The sequence below is a fragment of the Sphaerodactylus townsendi genome, linkage group LG01 (assembly GCF_021028975.2).
Source record: "Sphaerodactylus townsendi isolate TG3544 linkage group LG01, MPM_Stown_v2.3, whole genome shotgun sequence".
Lineage (NCBI taxonomy): Eukaryota > Metazoa > Chordata > Lepidosauria > Squamata > Sphaerodactylidae > Sphaerodactylus > Sphaerodactylus townsendi.
The window spans coordinates 97158728-97172357 of record NC_059425.1 but is presented as its reverse complement, the minus strand read 5'-3'; positions in this window follow the sequence as shown (position 1 = coordinate 97172357).

Here is a 13630-nt window from a genome sequence, read left to right as displayed (position 1 = left end):
GGGCGGGGTACCTGCTGTCAGGGGTGCAATTGTTAAGCTAGCAGCACCAGAGTATATTTAGGAGACTTTCCTGATGATACCATCCAGGTTTGGTGAAGTTTGGTTTGGGAGGTTGAAAGTTATGGACCCTCAAAGATGTAGCCCCCATCTCCTATTAGCTCCCATTGGAAACAATGGGGGATGGGGCACCCCATAACTTTGAACCCCCTGAACCAAACCTAACCAAACCTGGGTGGTATCATCAGGAGAGTCTCCTAAAAAAACCCCTGAAATTTTGGTGCTGCTAGCCCAGGGGTCTGCAATCCGTGGCTCCAGAGCCGCATGCGGCTCTTTCATCCCTGTACTGTGGCTCCGAGTGGCTTGGGTCCTCTCAGCTTCCTTCAGAGAGCTGCCCTAAAAGTTAATGGGGAAGAGTCCCTCTTCCTAGAGAGGCACAGCCTGAGACGGCTATCCCAAGCCACTTCCAGCTTCCCTGTCCCAGCTGCCTGGTTGGCTGATGCTGGTGATGATGGCGTGGAGTAAGGGCAGAGCACTGATGGATCCTCTTGAACAGATGAGTGGCAAAGGGCGGGAAACAGGAGGGAGTTGCAGGAGCGCAGATTTTCAGCGCAAACCCTGCTTTGGGTGGCCTCATTTACCCCTCCCCGGGTCCTTCTTGGGGAGTGGAACGACGTGGGGGACCCCAGCAGTGCTACCTTAGGTTGCAGATATCCCAGCAGCCCCACTGAGCTTCAGGGACTTTCCTGGCAGATGGCAGCCTGGCTGAGTCCAGGTGAGAATGGCAATGTCAGGTTTTAAAGGAGTTATTACCTGCAGCCCTGCTGTTTGATGGGGAGGTGGGGATGGGTGGGAATTGTTTGCTTCTGCATTGCCAAGAGCGCATGGGGAAAACCTTGCACGTGTATCTTGGAAGGTTTACTTCAGAGTAAGCCAGTGGAGGGTAAGCTTGTAGATCGTGGAAGGGAGGAAGGCTGGGATCATCCTCAGCCATGGTTGTCGTGGGTTGCCAACTCCCAGCGGGCAAATCCCAAGATATTTGGGGGTAGATTCTCAGAAGCTGTGGCTTTTGGGACCAGGGTCGGGGCCATGCTCACTGAGGAATATGGCTGTCAAGTCCATCCTCCATGGCAGACATTTTCTTGGGGGGGGGGAGGAGCCATTTTTTGTTTGCTACATGGATAATTTAAGTTCAGCTTTTTAATTAACTTGAAAGAGACCTTCAACTTGGCTTGTTTTCTTTTGTTATTTTTTAAGATTTCAAAATGTTCAAAATGTGTTCTTTACATAAATAAAATATAATTTTCTCTGTAGCACTTCATGGATTTCATAAGCAACACACTATAATTGTTTATACAAAGCGTAAAGGTTAAAAAACAATATATACAGTATTATCTTCATTGTAAATGTCAAAAAGTATTTGCGGCTCCAAGTGTTTTCCTTTCTGTGGAAAATGGGTCCAATTGGCTCTTTGGGTGTTAAAGGTTGCCGACCCCTGTGCTAGCCTAAAAACAGTGCCCCCTGCAGACCAAAAACCAAAAAACACTTAAAAATACAAAAAAACCCACAAACGGGGGGGGGCAGAGCTTTGAACACGTAATGGGGGGGTTGAACCCGAGAAATCCCCCCCACCTTACCTATGTCCTTGCCTGGAGCTTGTCTTCCTTCTCCTGGAAGCTATGAATTTCATGTGGTGACACTATTTTTCAAATTAACCTACCTAACAAAACTGTTGTGGGGATAAACTGGGGTTACCTCTGAGTTCCTTGGAGGAATGCAAGAATACATGTGTGAGAAATCAAAAGACATAACATATGGGGAATCCCATATGTTATTATCAAAAGCTTGATATTTTGGCAAAAAACATCACACAGAGTTCTTTTTACCACAGAGTCCTTTTACAGGCTTGTATCTGAAGAAGCACTTCCATATCATAACAAAGATATTTTAATCTTTTCTCTCTTACCAAAACAGTAGTGAAGCATGTACAACAGGAGTGAACAATAAAATGTTTTGTAACTGTGCTCTTTTCAAACTGAAGCTTGAGTTTAATCCTGTTGGTTGTGGCAGCTAAGCAGAAAATGGTCTGGAAACTCCTCAGAGAATCTTCACTTCGCTGTTCCTGTGGTACACATAAATAACCTTGAATGACTTCATTTAATTATAATAACACTGTTATGATGAATGTGCTCCATTACAGAAATAGAGTTAGTAAGTGAAAATTAGTCATGGCTGAGCAACAGCTTTTTCAGCACAAGATAACAGAACAACGCTGACCACAGATAGCACTAAGTAGGAACAGATGACCTGTAATGGAACATTGCCAGAGTAGGATTTCAGTCGGATTCTGGATAGCTACAGTGTGCATTCATCTTTCTTGCACAGACAATAAGGCTCTGGCAAACAAAATTCTTGCTTATGTCAAGTTTTAGATTGTTAATGCTTCATGACGTAGATTGCAAGATCTAACCAAGCAGTTAAAATAACTGTATTTGAGACTTTTTGCATTTATTTTCCTACCAATCCTCAAGTATAGAGACATTTTATTTTATTTTATTTTATTTTATGATTTTACATTTTATGTTTTCATTACTACTGATTGTTTCCTGATTGCTTACTAGACCTATATGACAATCATTAAGTGCTGTACCTTATGATTAAGTGCTGTACCTTATGATTCTTGACAAATGTATTTTTCTTTTATGTACACTGAGAGCATATGCACCGGAGACAAATTCCTTGTGTGTCCAATCACACTTGGCCAATAAAGATTCTATTCTATTCTATTCTATGCATGTGGAACTCTATTAATGATGGCAACACTTAAAGAGGCTTGCTGGCCAAGAGCAGACTGCACAGTTAATTAAACCTTTTCCTACACATTTGTGATATGATGCCTGCATTTGGGGATAATGGCATTTTCCCAGTTTAAATTACCCAATGATCCAAATGGGCACAAGAGCGCCAGGCACAATTTTTCCCCAGCCATCAGATAATTTTTAATGGTAATTTTAATAGCATTATGATGATACAGTGGAACCTCGGTTTTCATTAGTTTTGGTTTTCATCAATTTTTTCAGTGAAAAAATTTGTCTCGGTTTTCATTGATTTGCCTCGGTTTTCATCCATTTGCAGCAAGGTGCAGGGGTTTGTGGAGAAAAATCACCCGGACAAAGCTGTTGCAGGCCGTGTCTGCAACTTGTTTAATGACAATGTCTTGCCCCATTTCAGACAAATCTTAAAGAGGCGTCAGAAACAGACCTCTTTGGACAGCTTTCTGGTGCGACATTGGTCCACTGGCTCTGAAGCTGGACCTAGTGCTATTGTTTGTTACTGTTTTCAGCATGAAACATTTTATTCACCCAAAAATGTGTTTTGGTATGTTTTTTGGAGTGCCTAGAACAGATGTATTGGATTTACATTGATTCAGACCAGCAACAAACCAGCAACAAACAGAAGACCAGCAACAAACAGTTCTTCAAGTATATCAAAAGTAGGAAGCCAGCTAGGGAAGCGGTAGGCCCGTTAGATGACAAAGGAGCAAAGGGTGTGCTAAACGATGACAGGGAGATTGCAGAGAAGCTGAATGAATTCTTTGCATCTGTCTTCACCCAAGTTAGGAAAATTCCTGCACCTGAACCATGCTTCTTGGGAGGCGAATCCGAGGAACTAGCGAAGATAGTGGTAGACAAGGAAGAAGTTCTGGCAGCCATTGATAAACTAAATGCTACCAAATCCCCTGGCCCAGATCGCATTCACCCAAAAGTTCTTAAAGAGCTCAAACATGAAATTGCTGATCTTCTCACTTTAATATGCAACTAATCCCCGAAATCAGGCTCGATCCCTAAAGACTGGAAGATGGCCAATGTCACACCAATCTTTAAGAAAGGATCTAGGGGGGACCCGGGAAATTACAGACCAGTCAGTTTGACATCTGTTCCTGGTAAATTAGTAGAATCTATCATTAAAGATAAAATTATAAAACATATAGAAAAGCAAGACCTGCTGAGAAAGAGTCAGCATGGCTTTTGCAGAGGCAAATCCTGTCTTACAAACTTACTAGAGTTCTTTGAGGGTGCAAACAGGCATGTGGATAAGGGGGAACCAGTGGACATTGTCTACTTGGATTTCTAAAAGGCTTTTGACAAAGTTCCTCACCAGAGACTATTGAGAAAACTCAGCAATCAATTGGATTTTTTAAAAGCTCTCCAGTATTGGATTTTTTTTTAGCTCTCAGGGAGGAAAATACAGGGGAAAGTAACAAGTGAGTAAGGTGTGTAGAAAACTCACATGTGGATGCTCCATGGCCAACAGGAATGCTTACACATTCACAATGGCAATAAATGCAGAATAAAGAATCCTTGCTGTGTAGAAGCGTTCTGACACTGGGAACGAACCCTCAGGGACAAACGAACCAACTAGGATAACAGTCTTCTCTCAAGTCAGCTGTGGAATATCTATCAGATTATGAGTTGATATATATTTTAATGTTCTAAGCTTGTTGTAACCCGTCCAGAGCCCTTTGGGAAATGGGGGGGGGGGTCAGTAATAAAATAAAATAAACTACAGACAAACCAGTATTGTGCTGCTCTGGGTTGTTTGCTTACTTGGTTTTAAAGTGTTTTAGCTTTAAAAACATTTAATTAGAGCTCATGTCAGTTCCAGCATCTGTTTGTACTCTGCTTATTCTAAGCTACTTGGAGTCAAGACCAACCAGGCACAAAAGTAAAAGTAAAATGGAACAATATTGTTCCAGTTAAGAAGACCACTCCGAGAACTTATAAAACTAACTGCATGTACACTTGGGAATCTATATAAACGCGAAATACCACTCACTCACTGACTGACTCATCAACAGAACTCAAAAACCACCAAAGCCACACACATGAAATTTGGCACACTTCTTCCTTACGTACTCCAGGTGCTCACTAAGAAAAGATTTCCCAAAATATTCACTTTCACTTGAATTATTACCTATTTACTGTTTTCACTGCTCATCTCTGGCCATCTGTGTGAACATTCTAAGGGCAAACCAACCGCTCAGTCCACAGACATGCTGCACGAACATTCTAAGGGTGACAGTTCAACACCACCAGCTTCATGTCCTTCACCAACTGCACTCTACCACCGCCCTCCACAACGCATGTGAACCTATTTGAAAACAAACCAGTCCACAGACAGGCTGTGAGGAAATATGCTGCATGTCACCCCAAAGTTCACAAACAGGCTGCAAAAAAGTATGCTGAATGTCACCCCGAAGTTAACAGACAGGCTGTGAAAAAGTACTCCTCCACCCACCCTCACGTTAACAACACCGCTACAGCCAAATACTATCAAAATAGATTACAAACCACACTATCACCTTGGACTACTAAACATTTGTCGGTTTTTGCATATGGACATCAGATTGATTACTGCGCAGACAAGTTTACTGCTCTCAGCCTTCGATCACCCTGTGCTTTGTGTCATGTTCTGAAGTGGCGGGATGAGTCCCCAGGAATGTGCTGCAGTGGCGGTACAGTCCAGCTCCCTGCCACACAACTCCTACCTATCCTTTTTGGCTCCATTCCTGCTCAAAGCAGAATTGTTTTGAATTTTTTAAAAATTCCAAATGGGTATGCATGATGGACAATGGACTAAGAGTTTAATGAGATTTGTGGCATGATCTCAATAATTTGCAACAGCCGCATTTTAAATAGGCACAATTTGGCATGACAGAAAATTGGCACAAAAGGGAGACGACGGATAAGAGGCAAGCTTCAGTGCCCCACAGACAGGCCCTCGGTTCTCAGCCCCAACTGAAAAGAAGCCTTGCAAACATGACAGCTTGTGTGGTTTGTGGGTTAGAGTACAGGGCTAAAAGCAAAAGAACCTGGGTAAAAATCCCCACTCAGCATTGATCTTGGGCCTCTCTCTCAGCCTGACCCTACCTAGAAGAATAAGAGTTTGGATTTATACCCCACCTTTCTCTCCTGTAAGGAGACTCAAGGTAGCTTACAAACTCCTTCCCTTCCTCTCCCCACAACAGACACCTTGTGAGGCAGGTGCGGCTGAGAGAGTTCTGAAGAACAGTGACTAGTCCAAGGTCACCCAACAGGAATGTAGGAGCAGGGAAACAAATCTTGTTCACCAGGTAAGAGTCCTCCGCTCAGGTGGAGGAGTAGGGAACCAAACTTGGTTCTCCAGATTAGAGTCCACTTGCTCTTAACCACTACAGCATGCTGGCTCTCTTCACGGTGGTGTTCTGAGGCCCAGAACAAAACTTTTACACAACACGAGTTCTTGGGGCGGAAAACTCGGAATCTACCCCGGGCTTGAGTTTACCTATCTACACCACTGGGGCTGAGAAAACTGTGACTGTCCCGAGGACACCCAAGAGGCTTCATGTGGAGGAGTGGAAAGTTGAACCCAATTCTCTACATTAGAGTCCACTGTATTGCTTGCTGGTCATGATGCCAGGCAGGCGGGACATTTTGGTTTTTTAAAAATGCTGCACCTTTTGCGACATCAGTTCTGGTGGCGCACCATGCGTAAGGACATTGAGGCGTATGTGAAGGGTTGTACACCGTGTGCGGAAGCCAAGCCCATCACCGGGAAGCCTCATGGGTTATTGCAACCAATTCCCGCCGCCTCTAAGCCCTGGCAAATTATCTCCATGGACTTTATTACAGATCTCCCGGAAAGTCATGGAAACACGGTTTTGTGGGTGGTTGTGGACTTATTTAAGCAAGCACATTTTATTCCATGCCCCCCCCATTCCATCGGCTCCCAAACTGGCCAGGTTGTTTCTTCAACATATCTATCGCTTGCACTCTTCTCCTAGTAAGATAATTTCCGACCGCGGCCCCCAGTTCGTGTCAAAATTCTGGAAAGCCTTTCTGGAACTTCTGGGAACTACCCCTGCAGTCGCTGCCCCGTACCATGTGCAAAGCGACGGCCAGTCGGAACAGACCAACAGAACCCTGGAGCAATATCTGTGTTGCTATACAAACTACCATCAGAATAACTGGTTTGAATTATTGCCCTTTGCCGAATATGCCTATAACAATGCCAACCATAGCAGTACCAACAAAACGCCTTTCGAGGTGGTTTCAGGGCAATCGTTCCCACCATTTCCCCTCCTCACCGATCAATCCCTGCAGCCTCCAGAGTTTAACGAGTGGATTCAAACTCTGGCAGAGGGATGGAGGTCCGTGTCGTCAGCACTCTCGCAAGCTCAAGAGGCACAAAAGATGCAGGCAGATAAGCACCGGTCTGAGTTCCCTTTGAGAGTGGGTGTATTTGTCCACCAAAAACTTGAGAGATGTGCACAAATATTCGAAACTTGGCAAGAAATTCATAGGGCCCTTTCAGATTAAGCAAGTTATTAATAATGTGACTGCTCGGCTTGATTTGCCTAATTCGTTAAGCAATATCCACCCTGTGTTTCATTCCATTTTACTCAAACGGGCTCCAGATTCCGATGCTTGGCACGACCCTCCAGAGAAACCCCCGCCAGTCATTATTGACGGACACAAGCACTACGAGATTGATGCTGTTTTGGACTCCCGATATTCCCGCAATCGCTTGCAATATTTGGTTTCATGGGTGGGGTACCCTTCCGGCCATAACCAATGGATCTATGCTGAAAATATGGCTGCCCCCTCTTTAATTTCTGCATTGCATAAGTCTTTCCCTCACAAGCCGGGGGGGGAGGGGGCTCTCGTTGGGGAGGCAGAGTGTAAGGTTGTGTTTTAGTTTCAGTTGGCAGATTGGCCTTGGAGGAGATTCCTTTGGCCACTTGGAGGAGATTCCTTTGGCCGCTGGGCTGTGTGCCCAGAACACAGTTGTTATCATCTTCTTAACCTTGCTTTCTGTCTGTGTGAAGTTGGTGTTGGGATGTGGGAATGGGAAATTGTTTACTCTTGCTTTGGGCAGGAGAATAGCTCGTAAAAGCAGCTACACGTCTGGGGGGAAGTCAGATTCTGCATTGCCTGTAGTGTGATCATGAAAGCCAACCATTAAATGAACTATTAAGGTTACTTTTGGTCTGGACCTTGCTGATTCCTTACAGTAACTACTAAACCATGCTGGCTGTTAGATATCCAAACAGTGAGCCCCTGCTCAACTACAAAGAACCCCATTTTGCAGCATCACGGGATCAGATTAGCCACCCACAATAAAGCACAGGAAACAAAACCTGCAAGGTTAAATAATATTTCCTCCCTCTGTGTGCATACCTGAGACAAAAACAAAGCAGTCCTCGGAAAACTCCATTTTGCAAGCATGCGTCCACATTGATAAAGGTTGCACCTGTTTAGAGTACAAGCTGATCTTCCATTCGCAGAAAAAAACATCAAGGTCTTTGTAATCAAATAAAACGAGCCAGATAAACAGAGGTCTGCCTCCCCGCTCAAATGCTAAGCAGTGCTGATGAAAAAAGAAATAAGATTGTAGCCTTTAGGTCACAACTAAATACCAATATAAAATACCTAAAAACATCACTCCAATATTTTTCTGTAGCCTGGGTTTGTGTGTGTAAAGTGGCAACAAGTAATAGCCAACATGGTTACCCTGCATAGTGTTTTCTAAGCAAGAGATGCTCAGAGATAGCTTACCAATGCCTAACTTTGCATAACCACCCTGGATTTCCTTGGTGGTTTCCCACTCAAGCATTACCTCTTAGGCCGTTTCCGCACGGCCCTTAAATGGTGCCCTGGGGACCGGATAAATGCCGTCCCCAGGGAGCCATTCGCACAGGTGGCGCTCCCCCTCCCCCAGGGCGGCGTCAGGCCGCCCTGAAAAACAACCCTTTAAAGGGTTGTTTTTCCCCAGACAGCGTGTTCCCGGCGGCGCGGTGCGAACAGCACCGCCGGGAACACGCTGTTTCCCTTCCCCGTCCCACTCACCCCTGGAGGTCGGAGGGCAGCGTGGGCGGGGCTTCGACGGCCAGCAGGCCGACGATGGGGACAAGGTGAGTGGGACGGGGAAGGGGGAAGAGGCGGCTCCATGTGGAGCCGCCTGCCGTCTGCCGGCCTCTCCAGAGGCCGTCCGCATGCTTGCATGCGAACGGCCTCCGCCTCCACGCCGGCAGAATTCTTGCCGGCGTGGAGGCGCCTCGACGGCCATGCGGAAACGGCCTTAGCTTCTGAGATCTGATGAGATTAGGCTAGCCTGGGCAACTATACTTTGCTAATGTTATTCCCATCTTCAAAAAGGGGGGGGGGGGAGAGGACCCAAACAACTACTGCCCAGTCAGCCTGACATCAATACCAGGAAAGATTCTAGAGCAGATCATTAAGGAGACAGTCTGTAAGCACTTGGAAGGGAATAATGTGATCACTGAAAATCAACATGGGTTTCTCAAAAACAAGTCATGCCAGACTAATCTTATCTCTTTTTTTGATAGAGTGACAAACTTGGTAGATGAAGGGAATGCTGTGGACGTAGCATACCTTGATTTTAGTAAGGCCTTTGACAAGGTGCCCCATGATATTCTTGCAAGTAAGCTGGAAAGATGTGGACTAGACAATGCAACTGTTAGATGGATTTGTAATTGGTTGACTGGCTGAACACAAAGAGTGCTCGTCAATGGCTCATTTTCATCCTGGAGAGAAGTGAGTAGTGGGGTGCCACAGGGTTCTCTCCTGGGCCCACTGCTATTCAATATTTTTATCAATGACTTGGATAATGTAGTAGAGGGCATGTTAATCAAATTTGCAGATGATACCAACTTAGAAGGGGTAGCTAACATCCTGGAGGACAGGATTCAAAATGATCTGGACAGATTAGAAAGCTGGGCCAAAACAAAATGAATTTCAGCAGAGATAAATGTAAGATACTCCACTTAGAAAAAAAAATATGAAATGCACAGATATAGGATGAGTGACACCTGGCTTGACAACAGTACACGTGAAAGGGATCTGGGAGTCTTAGTAGACCACAAACTGAATATGAGTCAGCAGTGTGATATGGCAGCCAAGAAAGCCAATGCAATTCTGGGATGCATCAATAAGAGTATGGTGCTTAGACAGAGGGAAGTAACTGTTCCACCCTACTCTGCATTGGTCAGACCTCGTCTAGAGTACTGTGTTCAGTTTTGGGCACTGCAATTTAGGAAGGATACTGACAAGCTGGAATGTGTCCAGAGGAGGGCAACCAAAATGGTAAAAGTTCTGGAATCCATGCCCTACGAATAGACACTTAGAGAGCTGGGGATGTTTACTCCGGAGAAGCGAAGGTTAAGCGGGGACATGATAGCCACGTTTAAATATCTGAAGGGATGTCATGTCGAAAAGGTTGCAAGCTTGCTTTCTATTGCCTCAGAGACTAGGACACAGAATAATGGATTCAAGGTGCAGGAAAAGAGATTCCACCTGAACATTAGGAAGAACTTTCTGACTGTCGGGGCTGTTCGACAGTGGAATTCACTGCCTCGGAGAGTCTCCTTCTTTGGAGGGTTTTAAACAGAGGCTGGATCAGCATATGTCGGGAGTGCTTTGATTGTTTGTTTCTGCATAGCAGGAGGTTGGACTTGATGGCCCTTGTGGTCTCTTCCAACTCTATGATTCTAAGACTTAGGTAAACCCTCCATTTCAATGAATTTTTCCTCAGATAATCATACTAACCAGCTGAAAGGGGTATTGTAACAATTACATGTGTAGTATTTTAAACGTTTAAGAAGCATGATGTACAAACATTGGGACTATTATTTATAAATCCGAGACACTGAACATCATAGAGTAGGCCTCTCTTAACAATCTTGTTACTAAGGGGAATCCTACCCATCACACAGAAGAGAGCTTGCACTGCTACCCATGCTCACTAAGGCTAAGGTGACCAGATGGTCACCTTCGTCCACCGGGACGGTGGGCAGACCCCCATGTGTGTGTGCGTGCGTGCGCACACACACACACTCGCGCAGCCGCAGGAGCGCACAGCCTTCTGCGGCGCTGCGGCGCCCAGAAGGCCATGCCCCTGCGGCCACGTGCGCATGCGGCCGCAGGAGCGCACAGCCTTCTCGGTCCCCCCACCCCCCCCCCCCCCCCCCCCCCCCCCCCCTTTCCTCCCCCCCCCTCCCCCCCCCCCCCCCCCCCTCCCCCCCTCTCCCCCCTCCCCCCCCCCCCCCTCCCTCCCCCCCCCCCTCCCCCCCCCTCCCCCTCTCCCCCCCCCTCCCCCCCCCCACCCCACCCCCCCCCCCCCCCTCCCCCCCCCCCCCCCACCCCCCCCCCCCCCCACCCCCCCCCCCCCCCACCCCCCCCCCCCCCCACCCCCCCCCCCCCCCACCCCCCCCCCCCCCCACCCCCCCCCCCCCCCACCCCCCCCCCCCCCCACCCCCCCCCCCCCCCACCCCCCCCCCCCCCCACCCCCCCCCCCCCCCACCCCCCCCCCCCCCCACCCCCCCCCCCCCCCACCCCCCCCCCCCCCCACCCCCCCCCCCCCCCACCCCCCCCCCCCCCCACCCCCCCCCCCCCCCACCCCCCCCCCCCCCCACCCCCCCCCCCCCCCACCCCCCCCCCCCCCCACCCCCCCCCCCCCCCACCCCCCCCCCCCCCCACCCCCCCCCCCCCCCACCCCCCCCCCCCCCCACCCCCCCCCCCCCCCACCCCCCCCCCCCCCCACCCCCCCCCCCCCCCACCCCCCCCCCCCCCCACCCCCCCCCCCCCCCACCCCCCCCCCCCCCCACCCCCCCCCCCCCCCACCCCCCCCCCCCCCCACCCCCCCCCCCCCCCACCCCCCCCCCCCCCCACCCCCCCCCCCCCCCACCCCCCCCCCCCCCCACCCCCCCCCCCCCCCACCCCCCCCCCCCCCCACCCCCCCCCCCCCCCACCCCCCCCCCCCCCCACCCCCCCCCCCCCCCACCCCCCCCCCCCCCCACCCCCCCCCCCCCCCACCCCCCCCCCCCCCCACCCCCCCCCCCCCCCACCCCCCCCCCCCCCCACCCCCCCCCCCCCCCACCCCCCCCCCCCCCCACCCCCCCCCCCCCCCACCCCCCCCCCCCCCCACCCCCCCCCCCCCCCACCCCCCCCCCCCCCCACCCCCCCCCCCCCCCACCCCCCCCCCCCCCCACCCCCCCCCCCCCCCACCCCCCCCCCCCCCCACCCCCCCCCCCCCCCACCCCCCCCCCCCCCCACCCCCCCCCCCCCCCACCCCCCCCCCCCCCCACCCCCCCCCCCCCCCACCCCCCCCCCCCCCCACCCCCCCCCCCCCCCACCCCCCCCCCCCCCCACCCCCCCCCCCCCCCACCCCCCCCCCCCCCCACCCCCCCCCCCCCCCACCCCCCCCCCCCCCCACCCCCCCCCCCCCCCACCCCCCCCCCCCCCCACCCCCCCCCCCCCCCACCCCCCCCCCCCCCCACCCCCCCCCCCCCCCACCCCCCCCCCCCCCCACCCCCCCCCCCCCCCACCCCCCCCCCCCCCCACCCCCCCCCCCCCCCACCCCCCCCCCCCCCCACCCCCCCCCCCCCCCACCCCCCCCCCCCCCCACCCCCCCCCCCCCCCACCCCCCCCCCCCCCCACCCCCCCCCCCCCCCACCCCCCCCCCCCCCCACCCCCCCCCCCCCCCACCCCCCCCCCCCCCCACCCCCCCCCCCCCCCACCCCCCCCCCCCCCCACCCCCCCCCCCCCCCACCCCCCCCCCCCCCCACCCCCCCCCCCCCCCACCCCCCCCCCCCCCCACCCCCCCCCCCCCCCACCCCCCCCCCCCCCCACCCCCCCCCCCCCCCACCCCCCCCCCCCCCCACCCCCCCCCCCCCCCACCCCCCCCCCCCCCCACCCCCCCCCCCCCCCACCCCCCCCCCCCCCCACCCCCCCCCCCCCCCACCCCCCCCCCCCCCCACCCCCCCCCCCCCCCACCCCCCCCCCCCCCCACCCCCCCCCCCCCCCACCCCCCCCCCCCCCCACCCCCCCCCCCCCCCACCCCCCCCCCCCCCCACCCCCCCCCCCCCCCACCCCCCCCCCCCCCCACCCCCCCCCCCCCCCACCCCCCCCCCCCCCCACCCCCCCCCCCCCCCACCCCCCCCCCCCCCCACCCCCCCCCCCCCCCACCCCCCCCCCCCCCCACCCCCCCCCCCCCCCACCCCCCCCCCCCCCCACCCCCCCCCCCCCCCACCCCCCCCCCCCCCCACCCCCCCCCCCCCCCACCCCCCCCCCCCCCCACCCCCCCCCCCCCCCACCCCCCCCCCCCCCCACCCCCCCCCCCCCCCACCCCCCCCCCCCCCCACCCCCCCCCCCCCCCACCCCCCCCCCCCCCCACCCCCCCCCCCCCCCACCCCCCCCCCCCCCCACCCCCCCCCCCCCCCACCCCCCCCCCCCCCCACCCCCCCCCCCCCCCACCCCCCCCCCCCCCCACCCCCCCCCCCCCCCACCCCCCCCCCCCCCCACCCCCCCCCCCCCCCACCCCCCCCCCCCCCCACCCCCCCCCCCCCCCACCCCCCCCCCCCCCCACCCCCCCCCCCCCCCACCCCCCCCCCCCCCCACCCCCCCCCCCCCCCACCCCCCCCCCCCCCCACCCCCCCCCCCCCCCACCCCCCCCCCCCCCCACCCCCCCCCCCCCCCACCCCCCCCCCCCCCCACCCCCCCCCCCCCCCACCCCCCCCCCCCCCCACCCCCCCCCCCCCCCACCCCCCCCCCCCCCCACCCCCCCCCCCCCCCAC